Source organism: Pseudochaenichthys georgianus, chromosome 17 (genome assembly GCF_902827115.2).
Source record: "Pseudochaenichthys georgianus chromosome 17, fPseGeo1.2, whole genome shotgun sequence".
In the NCBI taxonomy this organism is placed as follows: Eukaryota; Metazoa; Chordata; class Actinopteri; order Perciformes; family Channichthyidae; genus Pseudochaenichthys; species Pseudochaenichthys georgianus.
This window is the reverse complement of record NC_047519.1, coordinates 37,767,238-37,786,115: the sequence shown is the minus strand read 5'-3', so window position 1 is coordinate 37,786,115 and position 18,878 is coordinate 37,767,238. Positions and strand designations below refer to the sequence as shown.

At 42.2% G+C, this 18,878-nt stretch overlaps 1 pseudogene; it reads left to right on the top strand.

The window, feature by feature from the left end:
- The window catches only part of LOC117462632 (rho GTPase-activating protein 12-like), an 81,288-nt pseudogene extending 64,358 nt beyond the window's left edge, over positions 1 to 16,930 (top strand).
- The last annotated feature ends 1,948 nt before the right edge of the window (positions 16,931 to 18,878 follow it).

The window sequence follows — 18,878 nt, the reverse complement described above, 5'->3', positions numbered from 1 at the left end:
CCACTCGCTCCCCCTGCCTGGAGACGCTCCCAAGAGTCGGAGTCTGGACCGGAGAAGCGCCGAGCCCATCGTCCTCACCAAGGGAGACACAGCGCCTACGTCCAAGACCCCAACGACAAGGTCTGACCCTCATATTCAGTTCATCCTCTAGCCTCATGTCCTCTACGGCTCGAGGTCGATGCCTCCTTCCTGGACTGTTGGGACGGAGAGCTTGTATTTGATGTGTGCTCTGGTGAGATGTATTATTGCGTCACCCCAGAGTCTCAATTGTAGACCGGTTGCTTTGCAGCGGCTGATAAAAACCCGGCGTTTCCGCGCAGGCTCTGCCCGCCAGCACCCGTACAAACACCAAGTCAGTAGCCTGTCAACCGACCAATCGGTGTGCTCTAATCCCAGTGGCCGATCAGCGTGCATGATGATAATCACACAGTAATTATCCCCATCTTTATGTCAAATTGTTTCCGGCCTGATTCACTGAGCTGATTCGAATCATTTCACCAAAAAACTGAATATTCAATCATCGCCCACAAAGGATTTGTCTTCAAAATAAAAAAGGCTGAAGATGAAGTCTCGCAGCACTGTGATAAATCCTCCACGTCTGATTAATACCCCCCCGTGCCTCCTGGACCTCTCAGGCACTCACTTTGCAGAATCATAATCTCCATCACGCTCGTTCCGCTGTAACCTCTCATCGTCTTCTCGTTAACCGTCTGTTGTTCGCCCGTGTGACCGTGTGTTTTTATCCCTCTCTCTTCACCAGGACGCTCCTCTGAGCCCAAAGCCCTCCACGCCAGACTCTGACTCCTGCCCTTCGTCTCCCAAGCCCCCCTCCTCTGTTAGTACTCACCCCTCACCTCCTCTCTTGACCCTGCTGGTAGCACACGTTGCAGCTTCTTGCAGGGTTTCTGCACCGGTATCCAACACCTGGAACTCAATAGAGAAAAGGCTTGTGTCCCAGGATACAATCCATGCATTGTGATATGTGTTGCCGTGACGATGTACAGCAACAACTAAGTGACTAAGCAAGTCCGTTTGGATTTGAGCCCGTGCAGAGTCCCTGTTAATAAGCAGGAGAGCTTTACTAAACGAATGGATTAGCCAATCACCACGAAGATAATCGCCAACACTTACCTGAACCTACAAATGGAGATTTTCCTCATGTTATAAAATGTCAACATTTTGTGGTTTTAAACTGAAGAAAATAAAATTCTTAAATGTTTGCATTCTATAGACCAATAGATTAATCGCCTCATCTAGAAAGTCATCTGGAGATCGTGAAAGTGAAAGTTCCTGGGTTGCGGTGCTGATGGGGAACATGGAGGAATTGCTTGCTTTGTTTCTGGGTGTGTGATCGCTTGTTTTCGCCCTCGCCCTCTTTGGTGGCATCTGGAACTACAGGTCAGCGGTTACCTGCTGGTCAGCGAATAATGTTGAATCACGGGTTTCTTTGGAGGTGGAATCACGTTTTCCCTTCAGGCTGAAAGCGGTGGCGGGTCTTTTGTGTGGTGCTGATGTGTTTTACAGCTTCCCTCTCCTGCCGTCCTTCTCAAGCGATGTGTACGTGTGTCTTCATGTTTTGTCTTCTCCGCAGCCCTCGGAAAAGTGCGGCGTTCTGAATGTGACAAAGATCACCGAGCACGGCAAGAAAGTACGGTGAGTCTCCCGCACTGCAACGTCACCAGTTTGGACTTTGTGCTGTATATCGTAGAGTTTTAAAGGAAGCCTGTGAGGATATGAACTCGAGTCCTGTGGAGCATTTGAAAGTGTATCCCTGCACACAAGCGCGCAACTCAATACTCGCTTTTAATGCTTTCCTCCTGATAGTGAGTTAGTATGGAAACAAATGAGAAACCAAAGCGAGGAAGAGGAAGAAGAGGAATGTAACCCATGATGTGTGAAGGCATGAATACAAACATCACTTTTGTTTATATTCAAAAACAACTCTTTAGGCTAACTTAAAGATATTGATTCAAAATGTCTTGTTTTATTATTACGTTTAATATTTCAAATAAGAGAGAAAGAAGCTGACCAATACTTTGGTACTCGACATCATTAACACCCGGACCCATGGCATCATCATCATCATCATCATCATCATCATCATCACTTTGACACTGCACTCGGCTGAATACAGGGAAGGTCTCTGCAGAGTTCATATGTTTCTTTTGTGTTTCTAAAGTGCTTCTGAACTCTGTGTTGCAGGAAGAACTGGACTTCCTCCTGGACGGTGCTGCAAGGATCCTCGCTGCTGTTCACCAAAAACCAAGGAGGCGGGACCAGCTGGGTGAGTGACAGCAAGCTCGTACATCTACAACACAGCCAGATACTTTCTAGAGCAGAGGTGTCAAACTCAATTTCATCGTGGGCCACATTAGCATTATGGTTGCACTCAAAGGGCCGGTTGTAACTATGTAAATATACATATATAAATACATCATATATATGAAATAATGTATTATATTATATTATTGCCTCTACAGTGGATTATTATCGGATAGGGTAATAACTTCATAATTAACTACGTCTGAAAGCAGAAGTCCAGGGCACATAATTAAATGTCTCTTCACTGTGCATGTCACAAAATGAGATGCATTGTGGGACATATTGTTTACGGGCAACATGCTTCTGTAAATAAGATGGAGCTTTATTAATCCCCGTGGGGAATTTCAGTGGTTTAACAGCAACAGGGTGAGATTAAAAACAGCACAGATTCACACAGATTAATACAATTAAGGATAAATCAAAGATAAAAATGTAAATGATAATAACTATAAAATGAGAAATTAATTAAAATGAACTATATAGATATATTGTAAAGTAGCATGTAACCGTATAATAAACGTATTATATTCTTTGCAACTCTTGCGGGCCACATAAAATGAAGTCGCGGGCTGGATTTGGCCCCCGGGCCATGAGTTTGACACCCTGCTCTAGAGAAATAGTCACACGGCGACAAACAAAACTGAGGCTATGAAAGGACGACTGTCCGATATGCGAGGATACGATTTGATATTGTCAGATCAAGTCAGAAAGGTTTTTTGCATCGCAGCAGCATCAACAAGGACTAATACCAAAACAATAACATTACGATCACTGAAGACACGATACATGTTGCTGTAGTGTTATATCACCATCATATCACCGTGGCTGCTCAACAGAGATAAGGAGCTGTACGGCAAGGACCCTCTTGTTTTGACCTACAAGTTGATCAGTTAGGAATCGACTTTAAATCTACTTGTGTGTTCTTCACCATCAAAGCAGAATATAGTTCTCTCCTCTCTGAAGAGGTTTACTAGTGATGGGAATTACGGCTCTTTGAAGGGAGCCGGGTCTTATGGCTCCCTTCCTTTCCGAGAGCCGTTCAAAAGAGACGGTTTTTTTTAAGAGGGCGGGGCTAATAGGTTTATCTGCGATGACTGTGTAACTTGCTACATCTCTCAGCCACAGCACTACTCAAGCAGCGTCATGTCCTCATCTACGGCTCAGGAAAGCAAGTTGCTTTGAAGGCGAGTGGATTTGTGGCAGGCAGGGAACCAACGATAAAAAGAACGGCTCTCACCAAGTACGACTCGGTTCCCTTCGTTCGTACCAAAGAGCCGTTCAGAAGAATCGGATCGCTCGCGCTAATGTTTATATTAACTGTGTTGTGTTTGCACCTCCTTCCCGTGCTCTCTGTTCAGTTCGGAGGCGGTCAGTCTCCGCCAGAGTTCACTGTGGACCTGAGGGGGGGCTCGTGTGGAGTGGGCCTCCAAGGACAAATCCAGCAAGAAGCACGTTATAGAGGTGGGGGGGATTTCACTCGCTTTTTTTATGTAATGTATAATTTAAAGAATGCACTGAAAGGCCCTAGGAAGTAGTTTCCCCTAGGCCTCTTCCCAAGCACCAAGCTGCTTTGAAGACACTTCGCCATCTAACATTCATTCCTTTATTTGTTGGTCATGATCTACACCTCATGCATTGTTAAGATGATGATTTGATCTGAAATAGATACGACAAAAACCTTAAGGTGAAGTTAATAAACAACATTGTTACAACTTTAGCATCCCTGTAAGTTTAATTTAACAGCAATATTGAAGGTGTTCTAATGTTTCTGTTTTCAAACTGACTCTTATTACAACTGTTTTCAAACTAAATGCAAATGTCTTTGGGCTAGATGGTCCCACAGAAAGACAAGAGAAAACAACAACAATGAAGACTGTTTGAAAAACATATAAACGAACCCAGTTAATAACCTCTATTTCTCTGCGTTATGCAGGTGAAGAACTCGGCGGGCGGGGCACCGAGCTGCTGATGCAGCGGATAACGACGGGCTCATGAGCGACTGGTACCGAGCGCTGCTGGACACCATCAGCACCCATGTGAGCATCTCCAACCTGTCCGAAAACGCCCCTCATATACTTATATTATCTGTCATATAACAATTTAAAAAATCATCATTATAATATGTAGTTTCAATTTTGTTTGTAATAACTGAAATGCAATAGATTTTGATGACCATCATCGGTCAATGCGTGCCAATCAAATTACTGAGATGAGAGCAGGGTTTTTAAATATGGCCTGAATGGCCTACTTCATGTTACTAAACGCATTATCACAGCCCACCCAGAAAGACTTTCTCCACTACTATTTAAAACACTCAAGCTAATTTATAGAAAGCAACTTAAAGGTGGGTAGGTAAGTTTCAGAAACCGGCTCGAGTACACTTTTTGTTATATTCCATGGAATGCTCTTAACATCCCGATAGTAGCAATGAATATCTGAAGTGCTTTTGACAAAAAATCCATAAAAAATGTCATCTGTAGAAGCCGTAATACTGTGAAAAGTACAACCGATGGCCTACCTGCCTGTCAGCCTTCCATCGGGGCACAAACTTACCTCGTGCCCTCATTGGTCATGTGCGCGTTCGTGTGTGTTGGAGGAGGGGCTCTGGAAGGAAGAGGCAGATTTTCTCCGGTTGTGTATTTTCAAATTCTAGCGATCTCGAGCCGGTTTCTCAAACTTACCTACCCCACCTTTAACTAATTATAATAATGTAAAACTGAATTGAAATAGAATAATATTTAAAAAAAATAGCAAAACCAATAGACTAGTTAGTTAATGTCCCTTTTAGTCAACAGATCAAGTTTGTTGTTTTCGTGCCTTGAGTCCAAAGGTAGAAGTTTTTACTGTGTGTGTGTGTGTGTGTGCGCGTGCGCGTGTGGTTGTGCGTGTGGTTTGTGTGTGTGTGTGTGTGTGTGTGTGTGTGTTGTGTGTGTGTGTGTGTGTTGTGTGTGTGTGTGTGTGTGTGTGTGTGTGTGTGTGTGTGTGTTTGTGTGTGTGTGATTTGTGTGTGTGTGTGTGTGTGTGTGTTGTGTGTGTGTGTGTGTGTGTGTGTGTGTGTGTGTGTGTGTGGTGTGTGTGTGTGTGTGTGTGTGTGTGTGTGTGTGTGTGTGTGGTGTGTGTGTGTGTGTGGTGTGTGTGTGTGTGTGTGTGTGTGTGTGTGAGGCTTGGGAGGAGTCTGATGAGGCCATTGAAGAGGACATGCTGGAGTTGCCCGGTGCAGAGAAACACGACAAGGAGAAAGAACAGAGAGACTCAAAGAAAGGCCGAGGTCGGTCTTCTGTTTAATGTGTCAACACAAGTACAAACACATACCATGTTTACTCGATTGTTAAAGAAAAATACATTAAAGAGTATATATAAGGCTCAAAGAAATAAAGAAATGTGAGCTTAGTAAGTAACACAAAGCGAATGTGACGGCAGGACTTGGTGGACACATTACGCAACACTGCTTAAAGAGTCATACATCACGTGTTTTGTTTGCCCTTATAAAGCGGCCTGCATATCAGTTTTATTTCCCTCCAAACGTCCACTGCCGTCATGGCGATCAGTGTGTTGAGACGCGTGGTGGATAACGCCCTCCTCTCCCATCTGTCCTTTGCAGCCATGAAGACGTCCAGCAGCATGGACACCTCGGACAACAAGAAGACGAGACACAAGCTGAAGAAGTTCCTGACGCGCCGGCCCACTCTGCAGGCCGTCAGAGACAAGGGATACATCGAAGGTACCAGAGAGCCATGGGTTATCTAGGAACACAAGTCTGAGTCGTATTTATTACACAATGTATGAAGAGGGTTCAGTCTTTGGAGTCCTGGGGTGTTATGGAGTCCAAAAGGCAGCAGAAACTTTGACTTATTCTTCGTAGAAATCAATAAATGTTCTTGACATTTTTAAGGAAGTATTCTATTGCTGCAGGGTTTTAGAAAAAATCTCAACTGTAAAACAAGGCAAGTTTATTTCTGTAGCACATCGAAAGGCAATCCAAAGCTTTTACTTTTGCTATATATTTAAGCAATAGCTCACGACAGGCCGTGGTATATGGCCATTATATCACAGTTAAGGGCCATGGTTCGGCCCGACGCGAAGCATGCAGTTTGCTTTTCAGCCCAACTGTATACAGTTAAATCGACCAGACTTCTTTCTGCAGATGTGAGCATCCTTAACAACTGTCAATAAGTCCTTGCTGCACATTATCCCTTACATCAGGGGTGTCAAACTCATGGCCCGGGGGCCAATCTTCATTTTATGTGGCCCGCAAGAGCTTGCAAAGAATATAATACGTTTATTATACGGTTACATGCTACTTTACAGTATATCTATATATGTTCATTTTAATTATTTCTCATTTTATAGTTATTTATCATTTTACATTTGTATCTTTGATTTATCCTTAATTGTATTAATCTGTGTGAATCTGTGCTGTGCTGTTTTTCAATCTTACCCTGTTGCTGTTAAACCACTGAATTTCCCCACGGGGATTAATAAAGCTCCATCTTATTTTACAGAAGCATGTTGCCCATAAACAATATGTCCCACAATGCATCTCATTTTGTGACATGCACAGTGAAGAGACTTGCAATTATTTGCCCTGGACTTCTGCTTTCAGACGTAGTTAATTATGAAGTTATTACCCTATCCGATAATAATCCACTGTAGAGGCAATAATATAATATAATACATTATTTCATATATATGATGTATTTATATATGTATATTTTAGGGCTGTCAAACGATTACAATTTTTAATCAGATTAATCACAGCTTAAAAATTAATTAATCATGATTAATCACCATTCGAACTATGTCCAAAATATGCCATTTATTTATGTATATTGTTGTGGGAATGGAAAGATAAATGAAAGAAGGCGGATATATCAATTTAACATACAGTATGTATGTTTATTATAACATTTTTCTGCATGTCAAAATGAAAGACAACCCACACACCTATCAATCATCAAACCGTGGGGTCTTAATTCATTACGTGTTGATTTCTATCAACGGGGGAGTACTTCAGGAAAGTCGACAGAGGGGGGGGCTAGTGGAGTACTTCGTGACCACAGAGTGTGAACGTTGTGATCAGCTGTTTTAGCGCAGTTCTCCAGTGAAGGGGGGAGTCTCCCTCCGCAGCCGGTTGGCGTAGTTTTGGCACAGTTCCGTTGTACAGACCGACGTTAACAGCAGCCCTGTCTGTGCACACGGAGACCGACTCTGTCGTCCGGTGATCTAACCGCCTTCTGGAAAAGCTTCACAAGTACGTCGGTACGCAAATGCACTTTGTGACACAAGTGACGGTAGGCATTTCAGATTACGCCATACCCTGCGTACCAGTTATGTGCACCCCTGTACCAGAGCCATATTATTACTATTATATGGCTCTGCCCTGTACTACAGCAAGAGTATTCTCCGTCGGGACTTCCTGCAACAACACCACGCCGTTATCAAAGATGTTCTATTGAGAAGACGATCACTACGTGACAAAAGTTTTCAAAACCGTGGCTACTGAAATCAATCTTACTAACTGCTGTCTGTGCAATTTACTCCGCGCGAGTTGGCAGACTTTATTTTGCTTACTTTAACATCATTTTTCATGGTGGGGCTAAGCCATTTCTTGGTATGGGTGTAGCCTACCCCAGCCATACCCTGGCGCTGCCACTGGTGGCACGTATGGGGCGGGCCATTCTGCACATGCGTTAAATGCGTTAAATATTTTAACACAATTAATTCAAAAAATTAATTACCGCCGTTAACGCGATAATTTTGACAGCCCTAGTATATTTATATAGTTACAACCGGCCCTTTGAGTGCAACCATAATGCTAATGTGGCCCACGATGAAATTGAGTTTGACACCTCTGCCTTACCAGGGTTTCCGCTAGGATTTTTTCTCGCCGGTCAAATGTCCGGGCAGAATTTATTTTACCGGACTAATTTGAAACTTACCGGTCATATTTCAATGATAATAATAAGAGTTGTGTAGCAGAGTTTCCGTTAGCAGGTAATTACCGGACTATGAGCAGATATGCTTCAGTTTAAAACTCAGTTCACGGGGTTCATTTTTATATTGCTTCAGTTTATAATCGTAACATGATCGAACAATTCAGATTCATTTTTCAATAAATGATTCCACAAACAACAAACAACATAATTATTACATTCAAACAAACTACTTGTAGTAGATAACGTACATTATTCAGAAGTTTACATCAACTTTGAATAATAACACGGGAGAAACGGATCCTCTCCCTCCCTCTCTCCTGACAGCACGTCAGTTTCTCATGCAGCTCGCTAAACAGAGGGCGGGGCTTCAGGTGATCCTGCAGAGCTGCGTGTCTCGGTCAGACTCAGCAGCTGATCTGATCTCTCTCTCGCTCCGGTTACACTTCACTCGCGTTTATGTCCATATCGATCAGATCCAGCTCTCCTGATCGGCCTTTATAGAGAGCACCGATCAAACTATTAAGAGTGAATATCGGCCGATAATGACCGGCGGCCGATCGATCGGAGCCTCCCTAATTATTACCAGACATTTTGACTGTCAGGTTTTGAATTTACCGGTTTTTTATACATTTTACCAGCTAAAAACCGGTAATTACCGGCTAATGGAAACCCTGTGCCTTACATGCTTCCATCTTAAGCTTTGTTGGTTAGTTAGTTTCGTAACGGACGTAATGTAACAGTTGTACCGGTTGTAGCTTTTCTCAGACGCGGAGGCATACTGACTTGTTGTGAAAAACAACTACAATTCTACCCGTGATATACGCTCATTATATCACGGCTAAGAACCAATCAGATTGCTTGATTTGACTTGTCTGTTTTATAAAAAACATTAAAGCATTCAGATAAAGTGCAACAGAGACACATTTAAGTACGACACTAATTAAAAAGCCAAGAGACAACAAATTAAAACTAGCGAATGCAATTCCTGAAGAAATTGCTAGTGGGAATGCTTTATGCTGAAAAGCTGACCCTAAACTGCTATGCTGAAATGTAATGTATAAGAAGAAAGTGAATCATTTTGATTGTAATGAAATGTCTAAGAAGAAAGTGAAGAATTTAGATTGAAATTAAATGTCTAAGAAGAAAGTGAAGAATTTAGATTGAAATGATACATGAACTTGAATGTGTGATGAGAGAAGAAAAGAAAGTAAAAAGGCTTGGAAAAGCAGCAGAATATTTTAACCACAAATTTCGGAACTAAGTTGATGGCGAGTGGTCTGTTGCCATGGCAACGGCATTTGATGACACCCCATAATACGCTTAGATGCGTTGATGGCTGCATCGTTACCAAACCTGTGACGTTCTGGGCTGTTTGGAGTATTTTCACTGAAGTTATGAGAAAACCGTTTTTCAAGGCAAGCATTTTGTTGCCATGGTAACGGCATTTGAAGAAATCTCAGAACTGTCCCGTAGATGTCTTCACGGCTGGACTGTTAGCACACAAGTGAAGTTTGAGCACTTTTTGAACATTTTCATAGGAGTTATAGCGACATCATGTTTTATGGCGAGGGGTTTCCATGGAAACGGCATATGGTGAGATCTCAGATTTGGCGTAGAGCTGTTGAGGCATGGACCGGTGATATACAAGTGAAGATTGGGGGACGATTGGACCGTGTCGATTGGACTTACAGCGACATCATGTTTCATGGCGAGTGGTCTGTCGCCATGGCAACGGCATTTGATGACACCCCATAATACGCTTAGATGCATTGATGGCTGCATCGTTATCAAACCTGTGAAGTTCTGGGCTGTTTGGAGTATTTTCACTGAAGTTATGAGACAACCATGGCGAGCATTGTGTTGCCATGGCAACGGGATTTGAATAAATCTCAAAACTGTCCCGAAGATGTCTTCACGGCTGGACTGTTGAAGTCTGCTGCATGTCAGTTGGTGTGATGACATCATCGTGTTCCATTACACAGGTGTTTATAGTTGAGCTAACGAGGTGTGTAGAGATCAAAGGTTTCTATTGTTCTGAATGAGAGATGAACCTCTTACATGTGAACGTTTTGTGGAAGAACCGTAACAGATATCTGTGAAATTTCAAAACGTGAAGCATGTCAAGGAAGTTGAGTATCTGCAGTGTAATTTTTGTATAGTTTCAGGTTAATAATGTGGCCTTTTTGGCAGTTTAACTAAAGGTGTGCGGCTGCTACCGTGAGGAAATATCAGCCTGAAATTACAATGGGCTTTAATGGAGGCATGTTGAATGTTTTTGTCACTTCATGCCCTCAAGAGGCATTTTGTTGAATTATTTTGCTTAATTATTTGTCATTTTTCAAGCTACGAGATGTTTTCCCACGTTTGTCATGAAAAGTTATGTCTCAGCAATGTAGGGTTTGGGAATTAGCTCAGGTTTAAAAAAATATATGAAGGCAAATTTCAAGATGTTCTACCCTCTAGCTGTGACATCGCGCACTCTAGTTAATGTTAAAATCTGAAGAAAACCTCTTTAACAAGGTCTGAACAATGTTTAATATCTCTAAAAGTTTTACACGAATAATGTCAGAAAGATGTGTAACATTTTAAAGTTGGAATGAGGTTTCTGAGTGAAAGTATGAATGAACAGTGAGCAGTTGAAGTCGCATGAAGATTTGTTGAAGTTGAAGAATTTCTCCATTGACTTCAATGGTTAAAAATGTGATGTATTATGGGATGTATCTCTGGAATTATGAAAGTTATGAATGAGAAAAGTAATAGCCATCGATTCCCGACCGAGCTGAACGTTTCTATGTTTGAACGGAGTTTCTGCGATGTTCAATGCGGGAGGAGAAGAGGCCCAAAATAAGTCGGGGGGAATAATACACTTTTCGTGCGTAGAATAACGTTAAAAGCATTCCCACTAAACAAGCTAAACAAAAGTAACTTGTTTTGTATACACCTTACAGACATTGGATCACCAGATGTTTTACTATCACTTGCCTCTCGGGTTTCATAAGTAAATAGTATTTAGATTTTCCTAACTTAAATCCAATTGCTTTAACCTAACAATATCCTATCTTGATATTTAATGTGTCTTCCATTGTGCCAGTTTTCCACAGGAATCAGGAAGTCAATGTTTATAGTGATAATATTATATTACATTCTTATATTTGTTGTGTGAAGTCTTAGGCTGACAGAATTCATACCGTTTGACTTAACAGAAAGTAATCTGGCACAGCTTCTAGATCAGATTAGGCAAACACTAAGCGAGGACTCTGGACTGTTGTCATGACGCTGGTTGTGTCTCTCCCTGTCTTCAGATCAGGTGTTCGGCTGCAGTCTGTCCACTTTGTGTCAAAGAGAGAACGGCTCCGTGCCAATCTTTGTCACGATGTGCATCGACCACGTGGAGAACAATGGTGGGTTTCACACATGTGCCACTTGACCTTGACCTTTGACCTCAGTTAAGGAAGTTATTTCGGTTTCAGTCATAAAGAAGGTTCATGATAACACAGGTCACATTCAGAGTGGCTTCCAAACCATATCAATAATCTACATCACTGAACTGATTCACGGTTTCCTCCCATGATGCTTTGCAGGTCTGTGTGTAGACGGGCTGTACAGAGTCAGTGGGAACCTGGCTATCATACAGAAACTACGCTTTGCTATCAATCATGGTAAGTTTCTATTAGTTATATACAAGAAAACACAAGGGGACAAAGTCAGGAATGAGTCTTTCAAACCGAGTTGGGGCCGTAACTTAAACACAAGACCTACAACCCCAAAGAAGGGTCTGCGTTTTAGCACTTTCAGTCCCTTCGTCTCAGTCAACTGCTTTTTGAGTAAGAACATTATTATTTTTCAACATAATATGTCAGTAAATAGCCCACTGTTCAATATAAAGCTGCAAAAAGAATGAAGAATTACAATCAGACAGTGTATACACATGCATATTAACAATGGAAAGATGTATCTGAAGAGTACACATTATAAAAAAATACGCAATACAAAAACATACAGCATCATTTAGAAAACACTATAACAGACTAACCTCCTAGATCAACTATAAACATAGATATACGTTATAAAATGCGCAAGATGTTGTGGAAAATAAGGTGATATTTGAGGGCCTTATGTACAAATTGTTTAGGTGTATTGAAGTTAGATAGAAATCTGTGTGAAAGTGAAGTAGTTTATTGCCTCGCGTTTACATTTTTACTTCTCCCGAAAGCATTTACGCTTCACAAATTCTGAAGGTGGTTTTAATATGTGGAGTTGATCCTGAAGAACGAAACGTGCAAGTATCATAACGTGTGTTAGCCACTGAGCTTATTTTCTGCTAAAACCCAATGAAACACGACATCGTCCCTGCATCACTTTATCCCGATTGAAATGTCTGGTTTCATTTCCTTACGTAAGACTTTACCTGCGTCTGTGTCCGGTCTCTGAGTGAAGGGTTTGTGTTTGCAGATGAGAGGGTGAACCTGTCAGACTCCAAGTGGGAGGACTTCCATGTGATCACTGGAGCGTTGAAGATGTACTTCAGAGAGCTGCCGGAGCCTCTCTTCACCTACGCTCTCTTCCACGACTTCATCAGCGCAATCAGTACGTGAAACACACAGCTGCACCAACACTATCGGCAGTCATTCACGCATTAACTCTGAAGTCAGTCGACTGTCTGTAACACCAGGAAGCCTCTCTCATGGCGCATTTCCACTGCAGGGCCTCGCACGGCTTAGTACGGTATAGTTAGGCCTTGGTAGGTCAGGCTCACTTTATGCTGCGTTTCCATTACAGTTTAGTAGCTGGGTCAGTAACTATAGTAACGCAGTGTAGGCGGAGCCGTGACGTCATCTTCAATGCGAACCACACAAAACCAACATCAGCCGTTAGCTGTTAGCACTCAGAGCTCACAGCTCCTCATATCTGTTCAGAAACTAGACAAAAGTTAAACAAGTACAAGCCACAGACTGCCTGTGTCATGGAGAACACAGTCGCTGGTTTATTTATGTCTGTATGGGCTGTGGTTGTGAGTGTGGACGGTCGGAGCATATACTGCGTTAGCTTAGCCAATCTCCATTCAGAAAACACGCATTCTAAAAGGTGTTTCTCTGCCGTCTGTCTGCAGACTTGTCAAAGCATTAATTCATGGTTTTTACTAACCGGTTTCAGTATGTTGTTACTTCGGCATCACTTTGAAACGTGTATTACAATTAAACACGGTCAAATATGTTCATCTTGTTGTAGTTGTATTATCCTTTTATTTCGAGGATTTTCTTACAGTATGGAGATATTTTCGTTACAGATTCTTAAATACTTTATTGAGCATTTATTAGGTACTTTAGCTTTTGCAGGAAGATATTGAATCCTTTTTTTGCTCCAATTAAGTACACTACATCGTCATTGTTTCACTGACTAGGGTCATGTTAACAGCATATTAAGTTTCTATATTTCATACGCTGATGTTATTCCGATTTGAACAGCTTTCTTTGGACATACAGCACTTTCAGAATATGCGTTTACATTTTGATGTTTTTACCACATTTTGCAACACAGCCTAGCAAACATCTAGCTTTTTGGTTGAAACAATGTGCACATGTTGTGGATGAGACTCTTTGATGAATCCAGATGACTCACTTTGATACATGTTGTGTTTTCTGTTGTGCAGAGAGTCCAGACTACAAGCAGCGGGTTCAGTCCATCAAAGACCTGGTCCGACAGCTGCCCGTCTGCAACCACGACACCATGCAGACTCTCTTCAAGCACCTCAGGAAGTGAGAAAACACTCTCTTACTGCTCTATCATTTATTGTTCCTTTTCTTCAGCTTGCTGTGTATAATGCCGACAAATCAAATCACACTTTGTATGCCTTTCTCTGGCGACATCTGCGGCCTGAGGCATAATATGTTTGAGTTGTCCGTCAGAAATAACTTCCAAACATCTGTCCGTCTGTACGCCTCGTTCTCCTGAACATATTCCCAGGAATGCATAGAGGGAACCTTCTCAGACCTGGCACACATGTGGACTGTGACTTAAAGATGAACTGATCAGAAATGTGCGATGAAAGCTAACTGCTAATTATCACAATTTCACACATGGGATAAAAATAGGCTGATGACAATTTGGATGAATTCGGTTGAGGCATGCAGTACGATCGTGACTCTGTAACCCCTAGATTCCACCGGGTCCGTCTGCGTCGCGTTACGGCTGCGCCGCGGCGTTCGCAAGAATCGCGGCCACTCAAGTCAATGGGTGCTATTCCACCAGACGCGCCGCGTTACGGCTCAGAAGCGTCCCAGAAGCGTCTCTGCGCTGGGCTCCGCTTCTGATACGCGCCCGGTAGGGTATGACGCCGGAGGAGGCCGGACGAAAACCGCGGCGCAGCCGTAACGCGATGCAGACGGACCCGGTGGAATCTAGGGGTAATACTAGTGTAGCGGATTTATGAGTTGATAATAATTGAAGAATATTGAATATTTTTCCTCCATATTTGTAGGCTTTTTCTCATTCTATAAATGTACACCTGTATTTTCAGAAAATGACAAAATAAATCACTAATGAATGTATAAATACGTGTTTTACTCTTTACTCCCCTGCCCAGGTTTGTATATTTCACCTACAACGGCCTAAATAAACCATCATACATCTGATTATAAAATACGACAGCATTACGGAGCAGATTGTAAACAGTAGAGTATTTCTGAGAGAATTCTGTGTTTATTACGTATCTGCAAATACTGTGAATATTTACTTCATTATGTGACCGTCTATGTTTCCTGTAGATATGTAGTTGCTCGTTTTACTGCACTGTTAGTGTACAGTTGTGTTATTATGCTGCTGTGTTTATTGTAACTCTGGCACAACAATTTCCTTCGGGATAAATAAAGTCTTAACTTATGTCAGGATTTATTTTCATTTCCAAATGATGTGTCCTCTCCAGGGTGATCGAGCACGGCGAGGAGAACCGTATGACCACTCAGAGCGTGGCCATCGTGTACGGCCCCACGCTGCTGCGCCCCGAACAGGAGACGTGGAACATCGCGGTCCACATGGTGTACCAGAACCAGATCGTGGAGCTCATACTGCTGGAGTACGAGAACATCTTCGGCAGGTAGAGAGAGACGCTGGAGGACGAGCCTCTTGTTTTTCTCTCTCACTCTCCCAACGCAGAGCTCTTCCTAACCCAGCGTGGCCCTGCCGAACTCGGCCTGGCTCGGATCGGCTCGGCTCAGCTTCTCTTCATCTCAAATTGTAGTCACTGGCTTTCTCCTCTCGTACAACCTCCGGACCAAAGCTACGCAAATGTGTCATAAACCAAACCATAGATGTATCGAACTAGCGACCAAGAAACAGGTCTGCACTTTTCAGTATCTCATGTTCTCCTGCAGCTGCGTCTGTGCCACTTTGCTGCAATAGATGGCGTCCAAATGTCCGACACTGGATTCCTAATACAGGGCCATAAGCGCCTCGTCTGCTGCAGAGACCAAAGCATCAGTTGGCTGGAAGCAAGAAGGAGGCGTCAGTATTGGAGGTTGGAGACTGGACTGTATTGTATAACCTGTCACCACTCCTGTAAGAACCTCACTGGGGAACCAAGAGAAGGAACCGCTGTGCTTGGCTTTAGACGTTCAGACACTCAGAGAAGCAACGTGGAGAAGAAGGGATGGAACGCTTTTATTTAGGAGTGATATGAACATGTACTGCCCTTTCCGTTCAGTTCTCCCTTCGTCTTTCCTTTTATTTGAGCAGGAATGCTTCACCATCAAAATGACCACTTGTATATCAAATTACTCGACTTGTGTTTTCTTATATTTTTGAAGATGTCGTTTTTCTTGTATCCCTCTACGGTAAGAAGAATTCAAAAGACTGTTTGACGAATTGACGTATTTTAAACCCTTTATTTAAAAGCTCACATTTTGTGCAGTAAAGCTCAATCATCCCGTCACATGCTATTAATTCCAATTTTTTATAAAACCTTACATTATAAAAGACTTCAAAGCTTCACATCTGAGCATTATTTGACCCTCCGTGAGACTAGTCACGTGGAAGTGCTTTAAATAGTAAGCTCTTAATGAAGAGTCCAAGATAACATGGTGAATAATTGTCCTTCCTTTAAACGTTCCCCTGCTGCCTCTTTCCATCTCTCTCTTTGTTCTTCCTCCCGTGTTCCTGAAACACTGGACCCGGGTCCTCTGAACACACGAGAGGCTTTCACTCTGTAATATATCTGCACGCCGCCTTCTCCATTTGGCTTGATGAACAAATCACCTCGCAGCAGCCAGAACTTGAAAAACAAACAAACGGTACTCAGCTGTGTCTTTCCTCGACTCGTGGATATTAAATGTTAAGGCCGACCGTCTCTGAACCATGACTCCATTGATACATCTGTACAGTGTTTGTGTGTGTGGACGAGGGGGGGTGGACGGATGAATGGACTCGATGACAATATATTGTACAAATAGTGAATATAAATATGTATGCTTGGTATGTTAAAGAATATGATGAGAGGGAGAAATCACTATTGTTGTGATCGTTGTGAGACCAGCAGAGGAATACAGTTCTGAGCTGGGGACGTGGAGTCTACCTGAGGTTCAGGTAAATGAAAGATTGTTTGAATGTAACTTTGGAGAGTAACTGTTGGCTTTACCGAACTGGAATAAAGACCTCTGATAAGAGATATTTCCAAAGGAGATACGTGTTGTTTATTTTACTTATGCAAACATTTTCATCTGCGTTACATAAGCTCTAAGTATTTCAGCGTGAGGATCAAGGAGGTGACTTGTCTGAGGATCCTGCGTGTTCAAATATCTGCATGCTTCTCCTGTATTTAATCCTTTATAGCTCACAATAAATAAAAACATAAGGGACAAGACACAACATACAATATAGGTCAAACCTTTACAACTTTCACGATTGATTTAGAAAGCAGATGTTTATAGATATGTTTTAGTTTTTATAATTGACATAAATTACAATGTGACTGCAGTGTGAGTCAGTAGGTCAAAAGTCTCAGTAACACCTTGACTTCATATTTGATAAATTACACTATATATCTCATATCTGACTTCCCATTCAACATATTAGATTTATTTGACATTTTTCCTAAATTGTATTCATCGGTCAGTAATGTCAGACAACTGTCAGAAACGTCCCCCAGTATCTAGTGATATTTGTGTCATAAATGTGAAGAATATATCGTGATGCAAAGAACAGACCATATCTTTCAGGGGGCTTTGTGTGCCATGACAACTTCTTATGGCTTTACATGTTGAGTTTCCATAAAGACAGATCTGAGATAGCCTGGGGGTAGAGTGATTAAATTAGTAATTATGTTATGAGCCACTGCCTATCTTAATTATGTGCCAATGCTCGGATGGACCAGCATGCACAGCGAGGTCCTAAAACAGGTAGGCCTACTTAGAAGTGGATACAGCCTAAATAAATCACATGCACCTTTGCTCTTCCTGCTCATGAGTTCCAGGTACACTTTTTGAGGGGTGTTTCTCTTCCTCTTAGCCACAGAAAATAAATCCTTGGAACATTTTTCTTTTTAATTTCAATGGTTTGGTGAATAGCAGTGGGTGGGTGTTGTCTTGTGGCTGAAATTAGGCTATAAAGCTTGTGGTAAAACACGTCAGCAAGATGGGTGCATGCAGAGATCCTCGGGCTGCAAGAAATATGGATTTGAACTAGGAATACTTTTTTATGTGCTTATACTTCCAATATACAAGTAGGTCTACAGTATGGGCACTTCCAAAAAGGGATTTTAAACATTGCTGAGCCACAAAGCCTGTCATTTCTTTCAACTCATCAAGTGGAGGTTTTTTAAGTGTTTCAGTTTTTCTCCCGAGTTTAGAAACGAGAAAGAGTAAAAGACGAAACCACTTGAATAAGAACACAAGAATACATCGGACATGTCTCCCAGTGTAAAATAATTGCAAGATATCATGTTTCTGTGTTGCTTCAACGGTTATCTTTAGCTGCTAATGTGCCAGTGTTAATCTTACTGGGTTACCATGGGAGCCAGTTTGAAAGCCAGACTATTTAGGCGAAGTTTGCCAAAATATGAACTGATATTTGTAATATAACGAGTATACGGAACCGTAGACCAACCTACGTGGATTTGTTTACATTGGGTATTTATTCGTTTCAACATAATGGATAAGTGTCGGAGTAGCATCGTAGCTAACGGCTGCTAACTGTTGGTAGCTAACGGCTGCTAACCGTTGGTAGCTAACCGTTGCTAGCTAACCGTTGCTAGCTAACGGCTGCTAACCGTTATTAGTGTGAATGCTGTGCCCTCGCCATAAAACACAATGTCGCTGTAACTCCAATTGACACGGTCCGATCGTCCTCCAATCTTCACTTGTATATCACCGGCCAACAGCTCTACGTCAAATCTGACATCTCACCATATGCCGTTTCCATGGAAACGCATCCTTCGCCAAAAAACACGATGTTGTCGTAATGCCTATGAAAAGGGTCAAAACAGCACGAGACTTCAGATAATGGTCAATGGTCCAGCCCTCAACATGTCTATGTGCCAATAGTGAGTTTTCCTCAAAAGCTGTTGCCATGGCAACGCATCCCTCGCCATAAAACGCGAAATTGCTATAACTCCTATGAAGATGGTCAAAA